This window comes from Anastrepha ludens, chromosome 6 (genome assembly GCF_028408465.1).
Source record: "Anastrepha ludens isolate Willacy chromosome 6, idAnaLude1.1, whole genome shotgun sequence".
Lineage (NCBI taxonomy): Eukaryota > Metazoa > Arthropoda > Insecta > Diptera > Tephritidae > Anastrepha > Anastrepha ludens.
Window position 1 is genome coordinate 101774343 of NC_071502.1, and position 11910 is coordinate 101786252.

The window sequence follows — 11910 nt, forward strand, 5'->3', positions numbered from 1 at the left end:
AATTCACGTAAAATCGTATATAATGACATCCAATGTATATGTACAAACAAAAATATGCTTAAAAGAAAGAGAGACGCCTGTGGGTAAGACTTCAATTTAGCAGGACAAGACCAGCATTAGAAAAGTAAGCGTGACCCTTTTAAGTCCTCTAAGCGATAACGCTGGAAATAAATGAGGAAAATAGCCTAAATATTTCAAACAGAGTTGTGCAGAAACGCCTTAATGCAAATAAATTATATGGCCGTGGCAGCAGGGAAAACCCGCTACGGTCGAAAAAAAATAACGAAGCTCGTTTGTCTTTTGCGAAGATGTAATATTTTGGAAAAGACTACATCTGACCGATGAAACGAAAATTAATACGGTTGGCCCACATGGGAAAAAAACCAAGAGTTCAATTTCCGGTACAGAAAAAAATTGAAAATTTGGTTATCATTTTCTTAGAATACAGTTGGACCAATAGTGAGAAAAATGGCAATATGGAGAATTTTGCTCAAGTTGATATTCTAAAAAATACAATGGTGCCAACTAACTGTGATAGTACAGAAAGCGTGCAACTCATTTCCCTTGAAGGGATACCATAACTGATAGAAATTTTACCTCGCAGATGTGAGGTAATTTAACAAAATAATGGATACTCAACCAAATTATAAACAGGTAAGTAATTAAATAAACAAATTTAACCAATTTGAAGTAATTCTTTTTTTTTGTTTGTTGCATGTCGGGTAAGGTGCTCTTTCAGTGTCCAGTTCAAAATGTGATAAATTTCGATTTTGCGAAACCCTGAAATAGGTACTGAAATAAAAGAATAGATTTATGCTAAAATAACTATTTTCCTAGATCATCCAGTAAAAATAATCATCGTTACATGTAATTGTGGCGAAGTGCGCTATTAATGTGTCCGTAGTTGTATATGTACATATGTATATAATTATGTAGATGGAACGTTCACATCCATGCGGAAGAAATTTGATTTCTAGTCGTCACGTCATCAAGCAACTATGCGTGTATGTATGTACTCACTCGTGCATAAAGCATTGAAATTAACTAAAAAGTTTTATATGCATAATTAAGTAATTCAGAGAAAGGTTAGAAGTCCTCGGTTTATGGTTGAGTGGCAAGTGATGGACTACCTAGCAGGCAAATTGGTTAAATAAAGTGAGATTGGAAGAACAATTACGGCTAATCCCCCGTTCCCACCTGGAAACGCTATTGTGCAGTACCACTGGCTTTTATGGGTATCAGAAGTAGACGAGCATCCCTCTACACGAAACTCTGATTTTAATAAAAAATCAACTGATCGCTGCATTAAGTACGCGAAAAATCACACGAAATACTAAATCGAGATGGAACAAGATAATCATATACAAATTTGCGAAGTATATTTGGCCTAAATAAGAATAGTTAAAAACAGAGAAATTTCTAAGGAGGGTAAAAAGAGATATTTTCAGACTAATCACCCGACAGCGAGAAGCCAAAAAGATAACAACTTCTCAAGAAATGATATTTCAGACTCACAGTTGCGATTATGGGAATTTGAAATTGAAATTGAAATTTGAAAAAGTCGTGCCAAGAAGCATCAAAAGAATGGTAACTCATAAAACACTCACGCTAAAAAAGCCCATTGTGTTCGAAACTATGGAAAGTAAAAGGGTAGATAACCAAGGAGGAAATGAGAGAAGTGGCAGAGAGGATAGAATAAAGACAGAGATAGCTAGTTCTGTGACAGATTCTTTAGCAAGTCTTAAAATATCCTCCAGTGAGCCAGTTAGCCCCTTGGTGAAATACGACTAATATGAGGCTCCCGCAAAACACTCGATACCGCAGTTGCGAATTCAAGGACAGTAAAGAAACGGTACACAGTGTAACATCGCCATTTACTAATACTCGTATAGTAAGCTGTGACCAAAAATAGGGAAACTGCTCCGATTTGGCTTTACTTTCACTCAGGAAAGAATAAATATTAAAAAAATATGCAGATTGAACTCCTGTCATGCCTATCACTCCGAGCGTTATCAAAGAAAACAGCACTCTCTCTAGAGAGAGAGAGTGAGAGAGAGAGAGAGAGAGACAGATTGATGAATCCCCAAAAAATAAGATGAGTCGTTAAGCGGTGAGGCAGAATTGTTGGCAGAAATGGCAGATTCGATGGAATAGTTCACCGAACCGACGTTGGACTTATCGCCTAATTCACTCTATACGAAGTTGGCTAGACAGATGGCAAGAGGAAATAGATTTCTATCTAACTTCCCGGATATAAGCATTATCTAAACAGCAAGATATTTGATGCTTATAAGTGTGTCAGCCATCCACTCTTGTATCGCCATCGCTTTGTGTGAATGAGCAGAGCGCTGCTGAAAGATGCGTGGGCTTTCGGGGCGTAACAATCCAAGGTTTCACTACTGTCTCTGGAACCTCGATATATGCGGAAAAGTTCACCTGAAATCTTCGACCAACACCTGAGACCATAACAGTGGCTGGAAAGTCAGTGGGTATGACAATAGAGCTTCTGTGAGACAGGAATATAGTTATCAATCATTTCTGGGGTTTGTTTTTTGGTCGTGGTAAACATTTTTTTATAAGGAAAAACCATAACATGTCAAACGCTTCAGGATGTTTAATTTTGTTTAGAAAGCGTTTTGATCGGATAACTATCTGTTCTCGTGCTTGCTCCGACATAAACTATTTTCTGCGCATAACGTAGGATTAAGCGGAGATCTTTTTGGACAACTCGATGGATAAGGCACTCAGAAACATTAAACTCCCGCACATCGGACAGGTTCAAAACGTTCCTCATGTTTTTCTTTTTACACCAGGTGCTGCATCCATACCTGATGCTTTCAATTCACGGCGAACCTTATGAACGGGCGCTCTTAAGAAAATTTGAGATTTGCACATAGAGCAACGATAACTGCATTTCTTGAGTAAAGTTGTAGATCTCCATGTCTTATCTGAAAAAGAGCAAAAATAAAAATAATTGTTTCGGGAAGTTGCAGCCAAATATATGTATGCATGTGCTCACCACCCTATACTATGGGCGGACGCGTTTTTAGTAAAGGGTTTTCCAATAAGAGGTGTTATTTTGTTAAAAGATCAATGGTTTCGTTGCTTGTGTGACACGTAGCGTCGCCTTGTTGAAAATAAACGTTGTCCAGATCAATACCATCCAATTCCGGCCATAAAATATCATTAATCATCTCTCGATAGCGCAATCCATTCACCGTAACTGTTGCTCCAGCTTCATTTTTGAAAAAGTAAGGTCCAATGACTTCGCCGGCCCATAAACCGCACCAAACAGTCACACGTTGAGGATAGAGAGGCTTTCAACAAAAACTCTTGGACTTTCTGAGCCCCACATCCGACAATTTTGCTTGTTGACGAAGCCACCGAGGTGGAAATGGGCCTCATCACTCAAGATGATTTCTTGATGGAGTTCCGGATCATTTTCATGCATTTCAACGGCCCAATCAGCTTCAGTTCTTGTGTTAACTGGACTTTATCAGCCTTAAGACCAAATCTTTATTTAAAATACGGTGAAATGACATTTGTGGAATGTCTAATTTCAAAGAACGACGATGAATGGACAAACCTTGGTCTTCTTCAACACTTTCGGCTACAACAGTAATATTTTCGGCTGTTCTTGAGCGACGTGCACGGGTTTTATTCTTCACATCACCAACTTATCCTAACAGCTCGAATATTTTTACCAATTTCTGTATTGCGGTCCGACAAGGTGCTTCACGATGACCCAAAAATGTTCGAGTTTTACGAACCGTCTCTGGCCAATTTTCACCATTTTTATAGTGAATTTTAATAATTTCAATGCGTTGTTTCTACATGTCAAATATCAAAAAATGACAGCTTCAAAAGTGGCATCTACTGAAATAGCGGGCTTTTCAAAATAACACCTGGAAAACCCTTTAGTTTTAAAAAAGCTTCTAATATTTCATAGTATTACCCAAAATCATCAATCTCAAGCATTCATTTATTTGCAGCGATTAGAATACAATAAAATTTCAGTGATGCAAGCGGGAAGGTGACCAATTTTTTGGTGCTTATATGCGGGAAATACTGTACACACACTTCTCCTCCATTCTATAAAAGTGTTTTATACATACAATGACCTTCGGCTGACCCGATTATATGTGCAAAGCGCATATCCCAAACATACCCGTACACTTTAAACTTAAATATGGAATCCGCAGCACTTAATTGTCCTTCAACATCGTGGATAATCCCAAAGTTTCTGCATTGCCAAAGCAAGAGGGCATTCACATTAATTTGTGCTGCTTCAGCTGTTCTTTACGATACACAAATCGGAGCATAAAATTTTTGATAAGCATAACATCAAGAATACGAGTATTAACTTTGGATTCCTTGCCGTTGACCAATTCCAAATGCGACACAGGTACTCCAAGTATCAACATCGCTTGGCACCGAAATACTCGTGGCAAGACAGAAGCATTAAAAATTTTCCACTGAATTGTAGCAAATATTTATAAGATTATTGGTTACACTCCCAGTATTATTGTGGCCGTCCGAGAGTTGAGCAAAATAATTATCATTTGATACAAATATCTGCGTGTTGGCTTCGCATCTGTATACCCATTGTGTGCATATGTGTTTGGTGATTGGTAAGAACATATGAAGAATGTAAGTATGTGTGTGTACGCAGGAATGTCAGCAATAATTCAAACATATGTGTATATAATTCATCGCAGTATATGTATCCATGTACATACATATATATGCATAAATGCGCCTTTTGCGATCCCAAAGTTCAAAGTGTAGCAGCTTCTTGAGGCCTGACTACTTTGGCTGCCAGTTGACGGCGTTGTTGGCGTTCAATTGCGCCCGCGAATGCGCTTCACACAGCAGCATAGTCCGTCTGCAGTCGCACATAAATAGCAGAATAACAAGAAAAAAAGGAAGAAAAAAAGCATGCACAAATAAAAATGCTGCAAAAACAAAACCAAACAAAAAAATCATGCAAAGAAAATCTTTCTATTCTTCAACTGTCCGCTGCGAGCCAAATTGCCGTGGATCCTGGGTACCTATTAATGCGAAAACAGAATACACCACGGATTTCTGCACCACCAACAACAACAACTGCAACAAAAGCAACAATAAAAGCTACAGTAACAGCAACATCAACAATAATACTTTTGCAATCTGCTCAGTCGAATGGCTGTAACCAGTAACCAGTTTGGCCTAAACCCAAACGTCCGTCGTAGGGCTCTGTGAATATTCTACGAATGCATGGAAGGTACACATTTAGAACCGTGAGGACGCTTTTTTCTGCAAGTTTGCATTAATGTGTGATTGTAAATGTATCTACATACACATGTGTGCGTGTGTGTGTCTGTGTTTCGGGCTGCACGTTTATGAGGACAACAACGCGTTATTTAGTTAGCGTTCTATTGCAACAGATGGACGCAAAAAGGGATTAACGGAAAACCCAAGTGATAGTCATGGGCATAAAAACAAAAACAAAAACAACAAACGACAAAAACAAAACCAAAAGAAAAAATACAGATTTTCTTACTTGAGTTTCAGTTGAAATGCGCTCGAGACGACATGCTAATGATAATGATGAACTAAATGATGATAATTTTCAAAAGCTATAAACAAATTTAAGTCTCTTTTGGCACTTCGGCACTTCAGTAATGCGAAATAGTGTGGATATAAAGAAAAGCTATTAGGGAGCATTCGGAGTTCATTTGAAGTCCATTAAACAGAGCAATTTTCTTGTGCTATAGCAAAACAAAGAGCAAAAACTAAGGAAATACTGCAATTACACGCTAATGGGATTGGATTAGGTTAAATTGGATCATATTAGCCATTCACATTCGCTCAAGGCGATCTGGAGCGATCACCAAACGCTAAACTCTGTGAAGTAGTGTAATACTTTAGTATATATCCGGATATGGGGTATTTGTGGGAATGCAGCTGCATTCCTCTTCTTCTTTCTTGCTTTTGCCTCTTTCTTGTGCTTACTCTCCTAGCTCGTAATCGCCAAATTTTTCGATCTTGTCTCGTCTCGGTGTTTAAATTCACACGTTTCATGTCGCTTTCGATCTGCTTCGTCCATGCATGCTGGGGTCGCCCTGGCTTCCTCGGCGCCGTAACGATGTTTACAACTTTCTTTGTCATATCGGGTTCAGCCTTCCTCTGGACATAGCCATACCAGCCAAAATGGCCCTCTTGTATTTTTTGCGCAATTGGCGCGGTTTTGAGGCCTCGACGAATGTGTCGGTGTGGTACTTTGTCCAACGTTGTGAGCCATGTTTATCATCTCAGCATTTTCATTTCTGCTGTTTGAAGTCTTCTTTCGTGTGACTTTTTAGAGGCCAGTATTCGGCTCCATATAACAGGGTGGGATGTAGCCGCATTGGCACTGCTTTATTACATACAGATTACTTCCTCCACAATTCCTCCACAAAAAAAATCTGATGTATTGTAAGATAACGCTATCGAGCATCTTGAGCCAGTTGCAAGTGAAGTCTTCACATGATGCCATAAATGGTATTTTTACAAGTGAGACGCTTCTAAGGAGGAAGTTATAATGGTAGTTTCAGTGTTACAGTTGCACTTACATACCTGTACCTGACTCTTCCGTTCCCGAATGAGTAGCAGGATTTCGTAAAACATGAGTTCTGATGTAGTCACCAATTCTGGAGAGATATTGAGTCATGGCAGATAGACAAAAAGAGAGAGGGAGAGAGATAGACGTATTCGTTTCAGATTTAGAAAAGTAACCAGCATTAGCCCAGCAGGAGGAGTAGTTACCAGCACCTCCAGCTGTTACTAGTGACCTCTATTTTTTCCTCTATGTGGCATCACAATAGACGAATTTGATTCTCTGTTCAAGTGGGCCCTGGTGTGGACAGCCACCTATTAGCAGATATTTGTCTCAGACCAAGCACTTCACATTAAAAATGTGTTACTGAATACAAATTTTTCATATATACATACATATATGAAAAGAGTTGGTAGTTGAGTATCCAAAGATGGGTATTTCAGTCCAATTGGGAATACTGCGTTACCATACAGTTCAGAGCCACTGTGTGAGAAAAGCGTCATGTTAAGTTGGGTGCCAACAGCGCAAACAGCAGATGAGATGAAGAACTTCCACACCCAACATCAATATTACCATTACACTTACTATGTATAGGTTATGACATTCCATTAAAAAGGGACTTTAAGATCGCAGATACTTAAGACTATTCATACCTTGGTGAAAACCTTCTATCTTACTTGATAAGCAACCAAGTCGGCTCTGGCTTATTTATAATTATACATACTCAGAAGTATACGGAATTAAAAATATTGAGCGCACTGCAATCGAATAGGTTGGTGAGTAACTACAATTCGGTAGAGCTATGGTTCGAAATCTTGAATGACAGAAAAGGTTAGCAAATGGTAAGCCTGGGAGTGCCATAAAAACCAAAGTCGGGGATGAAAAATGCTGCTAGGTGTATTGCAATAATCAATGCTATCGTACATCCAACTCCCTAGGATTCGTAAAAACCTAGAACTGCCAACTTCATGACCTCCAAGACCATGAGGATAATTCTGCGGAAGCGCAAATGCCTGATTGGGCCAAAGCCTGGTCAGCCTTAGTCTCCTAGGAAGATGCCACACAAAACTGAGCAAATTCTACTGGGATATGAGTTTCGTAGAAAATCAAGCTCGATTTCGCACGGACTTAAGACACTTCATTGTTTGCTGGTTTACTTCATTCTCAGTATTTCCACTAAGGGAACTAAACAACCTATTATTTATTTTCTGCTCTCATGCCATTTACTTAAAATCGCATTTTATTTATGAAAGCTGCTATACAGGCGTCCCTGTTATAACACGGTACTTGTAAAACACGGTTTCGATATTACACGGTATAAGAATTGATATTAATACCTATAACTCGTTTTCGAAAAATATGCATTTTAAATTTGAACTTTTTCTCCGTCCAATAAGGGGAATACCCCCTATGTAATTATTATTATTAGTCTTCGAATATATTTTTTGTTGTATTTTTTAATTTTTGCATTTCATCACAAAATTTAATTTAATTTATTTTTCTTAATAAAAGCTTCAAGGTAACTTCCTTTTTCATTTATGTAGTATTTGGAACGAAATTTCAGCTATCATAAAATTTTGGTTTCGATATAACACGGTACGAATTAACCGTGTTATACGAGGAACGCCTGTAGTATAGCTATCCATGTCCTGCAGACTGTTAATCAAAATAAATAGCTCGGAGTTCTCGGAAGATTCACAGTAAAATTGCTTTACACCTCTTTATGCCTTCTCACCTTGAGTATGCCACTATTATTTGGTGGCCATATGATCGATTCTCAACCAATAGAATTGAGAAAATTCAAAAGGTTTTTCTTAGGTAAACTTTGCTATCTTTACGATTCACTGAACCTCTTCCATCATTTAATGCTTGTTTACTTCTTTTAAATCTCAAACCTCTAGAAAGTAGAAGATCTGTTCTTTCCACAACTTTTGTATATGGCATTATAAAGGGAGATTTTGTTTGTGCTGCCCTTCTGGAAAAAATAAACAGTGATGTTGCAGAAAGAGAACTTTGAAACTCCTATCCTTTTTATGGAAGTAATAGCGAAACAAATTATACCCAAAACGCACCAACTGTTCGCGCTCTTAATGAAATCAATGGGATCTCATCTCTTATCGACCTTGATTTTTCTTTGTCTGCTGTTGTTTTCATTAACCTTTTGTACTCTTGTTTAATTTGTGCTAGTAGTCTGTAAGAATTTGTTGTTCATGGACTTTATATTTAAATAAATAAAAAAAGTCCTTAATCACCTTTCTTTGATGCCGCAACTAAATTTTAATGGCATTCTCTCATTGGTTATTTCTTTTAAAAATTACCATAATTCGTTTACGGCCGCAATCCTTAGTCAATACTTAAAATTATATTAAAATTTGTATTGGTCCAAAGCTATGAGTATTTGAAATATATAATTACTATACACACACATGCACGTACATATGTGTGCGTACACCTACACCGAGAGATCGAGATCGAGATTGACATTTGCAATAAAACCACCTTTCAAAATCCGTGGATAACAACTATAAAAGTGTTTAAAAATAGAATGAAAACGATCACATTGACCAGTGAAGAAGAACTGCTCGCATTGGCCTTCGCCTGCACCAATGCCGTAGCCATCGCCATTGCCATCGCACCTTTGCCTTCGCATAAAAGAACATTTTGCTATTATGCCAATATCTAGGAGTGTTGGACATTACGATTGCACCAGCCAGCGCGAGTACACCTATTTTTAATATTACGTTACGTTGGGCATTCATTTGAAATTATCTTGTACAATATAAAGTTAAAAGGGAGGAAGGCTCATAAAAAAAGAGTCCATCAAATAAAGTTTTAAATGAACAATGGGATCTGGAGTTCAATTCAGAAGACATAGACAAATTGTACAAACGAAAAAATAAATAGTAACGAGAAAATGTACTCTCGCGTACGGGTCGTACGATCGTACGCACGTTCTCTTATAAGTTGATATGGATAGAAATACGGGTATAGAGATATGGGTACGGGTACGAAAACGAACCGGGCACGAACGATTGCGAGCGGGCATAGCTAAACGCATTAACCCATACACAAAGCCAACATACTTATGTACATATGTATCAGTGTACAGGTATATGTTTGTGTGTACATTCATACGATCGTATTGATATAGGTCTCTGTATGTATGTTTGTATGAGCATGCATATTTAGTGACCAAACATAAAAGCATACTCTGGCCCCACTAAGTAACTACCCAAGTACATATGTATGTATGTATGGGTGCATGGGAGTATGTGCGCATGCGTGTGTGTGTAAGACTCTACTAACTATAGAAAAAACTATTTCCGACCACAAAACCACAAAAACGTGATACAAAACAGAACAAAGCGAAAGAATTAAAAAAGGAGGTATGTACGTATGGATGTATGCATAGTTTGTATGAATGTAAAAGCGGCAAGTTGGTGTTGGTATAGGAATAGTATAAGAATCCCACTGGAACGGAACATCTTTGCTATCTCTGCGCTTAGGAGTCATTCTGCAGCGTAATGCGTTACAGTGCCGAGAAAAGTAGGAATAGTGAAATGTGTGGGAGTATGAAAACAAACAGTGAAATGGAAATGGAAATATAAATGTCATCCTTTTCACTGAGGAGTATCCGTAGCCAAATAATTAATGCGTGACTACTATTCGGAAGTGCGTAGGTTCGAATCTCCGTGCAGGAGCATGAAATAATAGAAAAAGTTTTTTCTAATAATGGTCGCCCATCGGCAAGCAATGATAAATTTCGGAGTGCTTTTCTGCCATGAAAAAACTTCTAATGAAACCCATCCGCCGTTTGGGGTCGGCTTAAAGCTGTAGATCCCTCCATTTGTGGACATATATCAAGACACACAGCATTAATTGGAGGAGGAGCTCGGCCAGATACCTAATAAAGAATGTAAGCGGGAATTATACAAGAGAAGACCAAAATAAACGAGACTGGCGTCATAAAAATGTTTTTGATGGCGCCATCTTTTTAATGAGTTAATGCGTTCGAAGTTACATCCCTAGCTGACTTCCAGTGAAAGCTTGGTGACATTCAGTTGAGTGGAAGCGAAGTTATTAAGTCTAAAGTATCGGTATGCTTGTATCATCGGTACAAAAATGAGTTTCGAACAGAGAGCTAATATCAAATTTTGTTTACCGAAACATTTGAATTGATGAAAAAAGTTTATGGCGGTGATGAGTGGTTTATACGTTTCAGAGATGGTTGTGAGGACGTAAATGACAATGAATATACGGGCCGCCCAAAATCATTAATCACCGAAAACTCCATCGAAATTGTTCGTAAATTTATCAAAAATAAATTGAAATCGTCAATGAAATTCATGGAGTCGGAGTGGAATATCTTCACAACATCGATTTATTGCATTTTAACTGATAATTTGGGCTTACGAAAGGTCTGTGCACGTTTTATTCTGCACAAGTTAACTGAGGACCAAAAATTGTTCGGAATTCAACATTCGAAAGACCTCATTAACGAGGCGAGAAAAGACGAGAACTTCCTTTACAACATTGTAACTGGTGATGAAACGTGGTGTTTCCAACATGAACCTGAAACTAAGCGTCAAAGTGCCGAAAGGAAAGCCCCAGACGAGCCACCACCCAAAAAATCGCGTTTAGAGCAGTCAAAAATCAAGTCGATGCTTATTTGTTTTTACGATTCCAAGGCAATTGTCCACAAGGAGTTCATGCCAATGGGCCAAATCGTCAATGCGATTTTTTATCTTGGCGTTTTGAAGCATTTGTTGCATCGTATCCGTCGAATTCGCCCTGAATACCGCGAAGGAGGAAGGCATAATAATGCACAATCACATAGATTCACTCTTGTGACTGATTTTGGACTATTCGAAAGGAAAACGTTTTGCGTCTGTAGAGGCCAACCAAAAGGCTTATACCGACATCTTGAAGGACATCCCGGTCAATGACCTGAAACACTCTTTCGAAAAGCTTTTAGATCGCGCAAAACTATGTATCGAGGCCAGAGGGGACTATTTTGAATAAATAAACTCGAAGTTATCAGGACAAAGCTCCTATCGTTTCTATTTTAGCTCAGCCTTGTTTATTTTGGACTTCACCTTGTATATATAAATACAATATATAATATAATTAAGAAGCTGGTCATATATCCACATCACGAGTTTCATTGTGCCATTTGTTCTATGAAATCACTACAGATTCACTATGAGTGTGTAGGTACTCCATCTACATGAGTTCTCAGATATCCAAGTGTGCTAGGTTGAACCGCAGTACGAGCGAGATTAAATATATTCACAAGGTGGCGCAAAATTAGTCACGCTTCCGGAAGATATATA